The following is a 10,000-nucleotide window of genomic DNA, read 5'->3' as shown; positions in this document are numbered from 1 at the left end:
TCTTCCTCTCCTGCCCCACTACCTCATTCCTCCCTCCCTCCACCCCTCTCCCATCACCTTCCTTCCTTCCTCCCCACTCTCATCCTCCCTCCTCTCTACAGCACCACCCCCAGTGCCACCCGGGTGAAGGAGTGCCAGGGAGGGCCTCACTATCTCAAGATTCTCCTCAAGTGTTGGGGGTATCTGAGCAGAGGAGGGAGGAGGGGTGATGGTAAGAGGGGTGTGGAGGGGTGAAGTGGGCAGGAGGGGGGTGGAATGGGCAGAGGTGTGAAGTGGGGCAAGAGGGGGGTGGAGGGTGAAGTGGAAGAGGGGGGTGGAATGGGCAAGAGGGGGGTGGAGGGGTGAAGTGGGCAGAGGAGGAGGAGGAGTGAAGGCAGGAGGGGGTGGAAAGTGAAGGGGAGAGAGGGGTGGAGGGGTGAAGTGGGCAAGAGGGGGGGGTGAATGGGCAAGAGGGTGGGTGGAGGGTGAAGTGGGCAAGGAAGAGCAATAATATTAATACTAATAATGGTGGCAGTATAAACAATAATTATATAAATAATAATATAATAATAATAATAATAATAATAAATAACAATAATAAAAAAATAAATAAGCCCAACCTAAAAAAACCTTTCCAGAAACATAACAAAACTCTCCCCCAGCAACGAAAAGCAAACAAGAGCTTAGGAGGTAAACACAGAGCTTAATAATGGTAAACAAACATCAGCTTAAGGCCACAATGAGCCGGGAGTTCGTTTAATGGAACCGGAAGTACCATTATGAGCGCCCTGATACACGACACATTAGTAGAGAGGGCACCAAGTGGATAATGGATAGATGAATGGATGGATCGTGGGGTTTAAAAACGTAGATAGATAGACAGACAGATAGATAGATAGATATAGATAGATAGACAGATAGATAGATAGATAGATAGATAGATAGATAGATAGATAGATAGATAGATAGATAGATAGATAGATAGATAGATGTTAAGGTGGTAATGGGGTATCGTCGTCGCCTCCATTATCTCCTGAGGGAAAAATTGGTTTCAAAAGTGATTCAGAGGAACACAAGTCTTGTTGACGTGTATAGCATCTTACTGCCTGACCCTTCTTTCCCTCCGTCTTTCCTTCTTTGTTCTTCCATTCTTCTTTCCTTTTGTTCCTCCTTTTTTATTCTTTCCTGCTCCTCTTTCCCCCCCCACCTTATCTTCCTTTTCTCTCACCTCCATAATTCCTTATTACCTCATTTCTCCCTTCCTCACTTCTCTCTCCTCTCACTTTCACCCTCCCTCCCTCAAACCATTCAAAAATAAGTCCTTATCCATCGCCCACCCTCCAATGTGCCTGGAATGAAATATATATCTTTTAGCATGGGTTGATAAAGCTTAAGAGGATTATTAAACATTTCATAAGATCTAACACAATTTTCTCACATCAATGATTCTACATCAAAGGGTGTACAATGACTGGGCTGGTTGGTGTGCAGCCTGGGTAGCCAAAGTCGCTGGTATTTGAAGAGAAGTATATAACCACGCCCAGTTATTATATCAAAATAACATTATAAAAAGGTGAGATCACCTGAAGATTAGCTCCAGCTATTTCATAAAGATTAATCCTCCCAGCTTATTTCACCCAAAGCTTAACCTCCCAGCTTATTTTTACGGAAGATTACCTCCGGCTTAGCTTGCTTTCACATAATGTTAAAACCCTAACTTCAGTATTAACAGTACAAACCAAAAGGTGATGTTAAGAGTGGTTATATCTAGCACTACTGTATTATCACCACACCACAATCACAGCACCACTATCATCACCACAACCACTACTACCATCTCTCTCTCTCTCACACACACCACTGCACCACAACAAGACACTATACTCTTGATGGGGTGAGTGAGTACAGGCACGGCACCATACAGGCGCCTGTCCACACATTGTCACCCTAGGTCATTCCTCCCCAGCCCCCATAGTGTCAAAGGGGAGGGAGCGAGTGGGGAGGAGGGAGGGGGGCTTATGACCAGCTTAACTAACTGTGCTGGCTTTGGCTTCACATGACTTGAATTCAAGCATAGGACGTCAGGCCATCTGGGTAGCCTCGGGCATGACTTAGGGGTTACATGAGGTCACTCCACACAACAGCAAATAACCTCAACAATCACAAACGGAACTCTTCTTGCTGATAATTCCAATCGCGTTATTTATCAATCCTCCTTAACGTATCAATCCTAAAATAATTCCAATCGGATTAACAACCACATAATTTAATACTAATCAATACTCAGTCACCCCCAAATCGAATCATTCAGCCATTATTCCAGACAGATAACGGGGACTGGTCTTCATATGATTCCGCCAATCCTCCCGACATAGCTCAGTTCCCGGTGGCTCCAGGCAACATTCCCAGACCTTCACCAGAGTGCCACACAATAAAGGCCAGACAACGCTCTGGTCAAATGCCAACATCAGATCGGTCTAGAAATAGTTAAAGAGATTGTAATGTAACGCAGCCAACCTAACATAACCCAACCACACCTAATTTAACCCTGACCTAACCTAACTTAACTTAACCCAATCTAACCTAGCTTAACTTAACCCAAAATCACCTAACATCTGTCAGTTAACCAAAGTTTGCTCTACTGTACCAACTTACCAAAACCAAACAGGGTAGGGTGACGTAATCTAAATTGTTCTGGACGAGTTTTTTATTATTATGACAAAAACGAGATAGAGGAAGGAGGAATAAAAGCAAAATAAGAACACTAGTATTAACGAACGAAAGAAGATTACAAACACATGGGACACCAGCCAATAAAAACAATCAGAAACATAGACGAATTAACCTTGCAGATAGTAAAACTACCCAATCAGCGAGGCAAACAACACCTATAACACCTATGGACTGGATTGCACTATAGAATATGTTTGTTTTAGTCCTCTCTATACATAAGTAGGTATTGAACGGTCAAATATGACCTGGGATATTAAGTACAGGAGACGAAAGAAAGAAGGAGAATTAATTACGGGAGAAAGGGAGGAGAAAGTATGGAAGATAAAACAAGAGAGAATTAAGGGAGATAAAATATGTGTAATGAAGGAAAGTAAAAGGAGATAGGAGGAGCAGTATAAGGAGAGAGTAAGTAGTTAAGGGTGACTTTAGAGAGTTTATATGATGTTTAATGGAGGAGAAGAGGACAGACTAGTGTGTGAACGCCTCAGTGAGTTCTCAAACAGGGTTTCTCTCTCTTCTTTCTCTTTCCTGTTCTTCATCACTTTTCCTTCCTCCTCCATTTCACCTTCTCCTTTCCCACCTCGCTTCTCCCTTTCTCCCATCCCTACCTCCCTTCCCTGCATGACCACCCACTGTCACCTGTCTGTTACAGCCGGGAGATTGCAAACCGACTGAAGACTCCCAGTCGTGCCAATCCCTTGCCACCTTGAGTTGCAACACTGTTTACCCTCAGTCGACCTATCTCAGCATTACATAATGTTCAAGTAATATTGACACGAATTTACTCGTGATTATTTTGTTAATTAAAATTATACCTATAATTACAAGTGAATTAATGTGACGACGAGAAAGTAAGTGTGTGTGTGTGTGTGTGTGTGTGTGTGTGTGTGTGGAGAATGGAAAATATTTAGGGAGGAGGGGCGGTGGGTGGAGGAGGGGCGGTGGGTGGAGGAGGGGAGGTGAAGGGGCAGGGGAGGTGGCAGGCAAGAGGTGACTGACGTCTTGGTGATTTCTTCTCTCACGTATCTCTGCCTTCAGCCTCTTCACCACTACCGCACAGTCATTCACTGCTGTTGACAGTCACTCACCACTCATTTCAACTAGCTACCATTGTCAACAGTCATCCTCAGTCACCACTTTCTTTCTGTCTGAGTGTCTGTTTCTCTTACCAGGTATCGAACAGTCATCATCAACAGTCGTTCTATTCGTCACCAGTCAGCAGTGAATCACCAATCGACCACCATGAAGGAGGGTAAAGAGAAGGCTAGTCACGCACCAATCACCAGTCATAACAGTACAGTAGTTCGTCCCAGTTAATGATTAGGAGAAATTGCAAATGAAAATAGGATTAGCTGATCATGTCACTAATTCTGTCCATTGAGGTACAGAGTATTATTGTTCTGAGTACAACACCCCCACAGTGCCAAAGACTCAACCCCTTCCCTCCAAACAAACCGAAAGAGGTCACAACCACTCACCTTTGTGCCACGCACCTTCAGGAGTTCCCCTACGGATCCATCACCCCCAAATCCACCACTCCATAGTCCCAACCCACCTACTGGATCCATCAACCCCAACCAAACCACCACAAACCAGAGAGGCCCTCAACTACCTACCACATGGGAGACATTTGCAGGAGTTCTCTAACGGGGTTCATTATTTACATCACAAGTAACGAGGTGCCTTCTCTCCCAAGGCCCTGAAGACATGTCTGCTAATCAGCACCACACACTGAGCATCTTCAGGTTGTGAAACTGTACCTACAGGGGTTCCAAGGTGGTTCTCTTAGGTCGGTGACGGCGTCGTTACCTTCGTTTTAAGACCAGATACACATCACTTCCGTCAACTCTAGAACGAGAACACTACTTCACTGCCTGCGTTCAGAACATTAATGACTGCTCATTCAGTAACCACGTGATATAAAAGCCATCCCTAGTCGACTGCCAAAGCCTTCCCTAACAAGTATTTCAAAACTCCTTTGATAATCTTACTAAACATTAAAACCTTTCTCCCTACTGTAATATAAAACTTGTATTAACTGCAAACTATAACTGTGTACAAATATTCCTATAACTACATATAAGACTGTAGGTTCCCTGATGTCACGAGCTTTGTATACCCACAGCAGAGTTCTATAACAACGTATCGAGATGCGTCAATTGAAGCCTCAAGAATTTCTAGGTGTATTCTCTGAAAGATTAATGTTTTAGTTCCTTTTATATCACTAGAATGATCCACCAACTTGGATAACTTCTTAAAGGACGAAAATTCTTCAAACCAACTCAAGGTGGTGTGGCGGTGTGGCTTGGTGGCTTGGTGTGGGTGGTGTGGCTTGGCTTGACGTGTTCCCTAGTCCCTGGTTACACTGAGGTTCTGCAAGTATTTTAAACCCTTTTGAAATTATTCACTAATCTTCAGGAAGTGGAGGAGGACCTGAAGACCCCGGGAGTTATCACCATCAAGCTGAGGTCGTCACGTTTGTACTAATCCTCGCTCCGGCTCGGCCCTACACACTAGGAAGTTGCCACCATCACCGTCAGGTGGTTGGTCACGTTTGTTATCGTCTTCAGGGCCTCCAGCAACACTCAGAAGTGCGATACCAGCCGGAAACTGTTGAGGCGTTTTGATCATTGACTCTAAGGTCTTTTAAAAAAAACACCCAAAGATTTCCATCTGCATTCCCTCCAGAAGCTTCCATGCGGTCCTGGATAGTTTAGGAGGTTACCATCACAAGCTTGAGGTAGTCACAGGCCCAAGCAAGAGCCTTAAAACGACCACGGAAATCTGGTAAGAGTTTTAAACCGATGATTCTATAGTTTTTTTTTAATGGCAAAATTTTTTTCCCTGTGCCTCCCAAACCCAGCAGAAGTGGTATTGGTAGCCAGTATATTACTCAAGGAGCCTCTTGTTCATCCCCTTCACCCACGCCCTGCTCTAGGGTCTGACACAACAACGGCGGAACACCTCAACACCCATTAAACTCTGAGCTAAAGTGTGTATAATTATGAACCCTAATGCCACCGTTGCTAAGTCTCGTCTTGGCTCCTGAGACGCGCCCTTCCACTAGCTAACCCCTACTGAAGCCTAGTGTGGCGTGGTGATGTGGAGCCGAGTGGCGTGGTGGGATGGAGCCCAGTGGTGGTGGGATGTGAGCCAGACGAGCGAAGACCAAGAATACGAGAGAGAGAGAGAGAGAGAGAGAGAGAGAGAGAGAGAGAGAGAGAGAGATTTAGCATTACATCACCATAATATTACCTCAATTAACAACGATATTTACCCTTTATAATTAATCCATATCGTCGTCCACCACCACCACCACAACGGTATATTTTGCGTCCCATGAGCAACGTGGCTATAAAGTGTGGTAGTATGAGTATATGTGGTAAAGTATGATATGAAAGTGTGTAGTATGAGTATGATAAGTGGTAAAGTGTGGTCCGACGATGAGAGGAAGTAAAATGGGTGAACGAAAACAATCAATAACACTAAAATACAACACCTGAAAAAATACCTAATGAAAAACAATGCAAAGCAATAAGCGAGAACACACACACACACACACACACACACACACACACACACGTATATTAAAAAATAAATCCAAGTGATTCTGGAAACATTCAATTTGCACTGTGGTTCTCTGAGGGGGGGTGGGGAGGGAGGAGGGAGGAGGAGGTAGGGGGAGGAGGTGGGGTGGGGGTGTGAGTCAATAACACAGGTCAAGTCACGACATATTCCCAGGTGGGCCCAGACACCTGTTGTTGTGACGTCACGGCGGGAGGAGAGAGCTGTAGAGGTGAGGTGGGGGGGGTGAGAGAGGAAGGAAAGAAAGAGGAAAAGGGAGGGATAAAAAATGGAAGGTAGAAGGGAAAAAGAGATAGAAGGTTGGAGGGGGTGGAAAGACGGGGTAAAGTGGGGGGAGGAAGGAGAACTAAGCTAACACTTGAGAAAGTACGAGGCTTAATGTCCCCTCCTGGAGTGCCAATATGGGAGGAGAAGATGCCTGGGGGGGCCACACACACACTATGGGTGAGATGGGGAGGTGCACCAAGAGGAGGAAGGGCCTCTCTTCTCTCTCCACTCTTGGGGTCCACTACAAACTTTTTAACTTACTGTTCAAACTCCCACTTAGTGTTATTTTAAAGTTGGGACCTACACCTCTTAGGCCCACCACGTCTGACTGGCATGCACACCCTGCAATACACCCTGGCACACACACCCTAACATACACACCCTGGTATACACACCCTGGTATACACACCCCTAACATACACGCCTTGGCACACACCCTGGCACACACACCCTGGTATACACACCTGGTATACACCCTAACATACACGCCCTAGCATCACCCTGGCACACACACCCCAACATACACACACCTGGTATACACACCCTAACATACACGCCCTGGCATACACGCCCTGGCATACACACACCCCTGGCATACACACCTGGTATAAACACCCTGGCATACACACCCTGGCATACACACCCTGGTATAAACACCCTGGCATACACACCCCGGCATACACACCCTGGCATACACACCCCGGTATACACACTCCTAACATACACGCCTGGCATACACGCCCTGGCATACACACCCTGGCATACACACCTGGCATACACGCCTGGCATACACACCCCTGGTATAAACACCCTGGCATACACACCCTGGCATACACAATCAGTACATAACCAACGTGGGTCACCTGTACATTACCTGTGTAAAACTTCTAAAGTCATCCGTTTATTTACATCCTCAGAAATTCCCAGAACGAGTCTCTGGAACGGGAATAAAGCATGATAAGAGTCTCTCTTGGAGGAGGAATCTCTGAATGACGTCACTCCTGGAACAGAAGCTTTGGAATGAACTCCTGGGAAAAGTAGTATGTTCTGAAGCAAGGAATAGAATAAAGGGGACAGTGAAAGGAGAAAGGAAAAGGGGTAGAAAGGGGAGAGGAAGGGGAGGAGTAGAAAGAGGAGAGCAATACAGGGCACAATAACAAGGGAGGAACAGAAGTAAGAAGAGAAAGGGAGAGAAAGTGTGAACAAGAGAGTGGTAAAGGAGATGACAGAGGGAGCAATAAAATACCAGGGATATTGAGAGAGAGAGAGAGAGAGAGAATTCGAATGGTCCATAGATTAGATTAAATTAGGTTAGGTTCTAATCGAAACTGGAGCGCGCGCACACACACACACACACACACACACACACACACACACACACGACCAACCTGTTCCAGAGGATGAATGAAACAGCCACCACTACACCTGCCTGCCCTAACCAGACTCTCACACCACAACTACTAGTACAACCACACCTACCACACCTACCTAACCAGTTACCACTACCACCACTTTTTACCCACACTTTCCATTCTTGCCCTTTTAGACGACCATAACAACCACAACAACAACAATCGTTCCTTCTACCAGTACTCGCATCACCACAACGATTACCATAGCTGACACCCTGTTACCACTACTACCACAACAACTTCTACTACTATCAACACGATTACTACAACAACTACTGCAACCATCACTACTATTACAACCACCACCACCACCACCACCACTACTACTACACTACCACTACCACCACCACACTACTTCTACAACCACCACCACCACCACCACCACCACCACCACTACTACTACCACCACCACTAATTATGAGTGGCTTCGACTGGCTTTCTCTGTGTACATTAGAAAGTTATTGAAAGCTTGGCGGGTGGTGGCTTTGTGGGTAGGGGAGCACTGAGGAAGGAAGAGGGGGATTGTGGGGAGGAAAGGGATTGTGGGGAGGATTGTGGGGGGAGGGAAGGGGGTTGTGGGGGAGGGGGAGGGTGATTTGTGGGGGTAGGGGAAGGGTGTGCTTAAGTTGTAATATAGGAGGCTAAGTAGTGGAGAGTTAGGAGAGAGAGAGAGAGAGAGAGAGAGAGAGAGAGAGAGAGAGAGAGAGAGAGTTAAATGGTCACTTCTGTATTTTCTTTACCTCTCACACCTTTAGTTTTTTTTTTTTTTTACATTTAATTGATTTACAGGGCGCCTGTTGCTGCCCTGGGAAACATAGAGGTGTATGTGTGTCTGTCTGTTTGTGTAGCTCTCTCTCTCTCTCTCTCTCTCTCTCTCTCTCTCTCTCTCTCTCCCTCTCTATCTATCCTATCTATCTATTTATTTATCTATCTATTTATTTATCTATCTATCTATCTATTTATCTATCTATCTATCTATCTATCTATCTCTCTATCTATCTGTCATCTATCTATCTATAACTCCCTCTTTCTAATTCTGTTTCTATCTCTGTGTGTCTATTCATCACACACACACACACACTTCAGCCTTCATAGGATAGGGCGTGTGTGGTCGGCGCTGCCCGCTAACGCTGCCGTGGTCTTTGACCATGGGGCAGCTGCCAGCCCGGTCTGTCGGGCCCTCCGCTCCCTTTCCTTCCCATCTGCATTTATCAACGTCTCACACCAACAGTACAGTGCAAGATTGACGATCAACTGAAGTGATATACAAAAGTTGATTTCAGCTGGAAGGAAAAGGACAAAACACAGCAATACTGAGTGTGGCTGGATCTGACCTGACCTGACCTGACCTCACGGCTTCACCTGGCCTAACCTGAAGGATGGAGCACACCTGCATTGTTCCAAGAACACTAAGAACATTATAGAATGGGAGGAAACTGCAGCGAGCCCATTGGCCCATACTGGGCAGTCCCGTTTTACACCCAACCCCTATTGCTCATATAAGCATCCAACCTACTGTGTGTTTGAAGCTGTTAGCGTATTCAGTTAATGATGATATTTGGTAACTTGTTCCATTCATCCACTGCTCCTTTTCCAAACCAGTGTTTACCTATTTCGTCTAAATCTAAATTTGTCTAATTTAAAACCATTGTTACGAAGTTTGCTCCTGGTTGGATAGTTTGAGTACCTTTGTAATGTCCTTTGTTTTAGCCCTGACTTCCACTTATACACCTCTATCCAGGTCGCCCCTCGCTCTACGTCTCTCGAGGAGTGCAAATTAAGATCTTTTAACCTGTCTCTATACTCCAAGGTTCCTAATGCCTGGATTAGTCTTTTCATTCTTCTCTGAATTCAATGATTCTATATCCATCCTGTAATACGGTGACCAGAACTGAACTACGTAATCAGGTGTGGTCTCACAAGCGCAAGATACAGTTTTAGGATGACCTCGCTAGTTCTTGTAACTAACACTCCTTTGTGTTGAACTTAAGTACTTTATTATTAGAGGCAATACGTAACTTCGC

This window comes from Homarus americanus, unplaced genomic scaffold (genome assembly GCF_018991925.1).
Source record: "Homarus americanus isolate GMGI-L3 unplaced genomic scaffold, GMGI_Hamer_2.0 scaffold31037, whole genome shotgun sequence".
In the NCBI taxonomy this organism is placed as follows: domain Eukaryota; kingdom Metazoa; phylum Arthropoda; class Malacostraca; order Decapoda; family Nephropidae; genus Homarus; species Homarus americanus.
Note: the sequence above shows the minus strand (reverse complement) of the source record.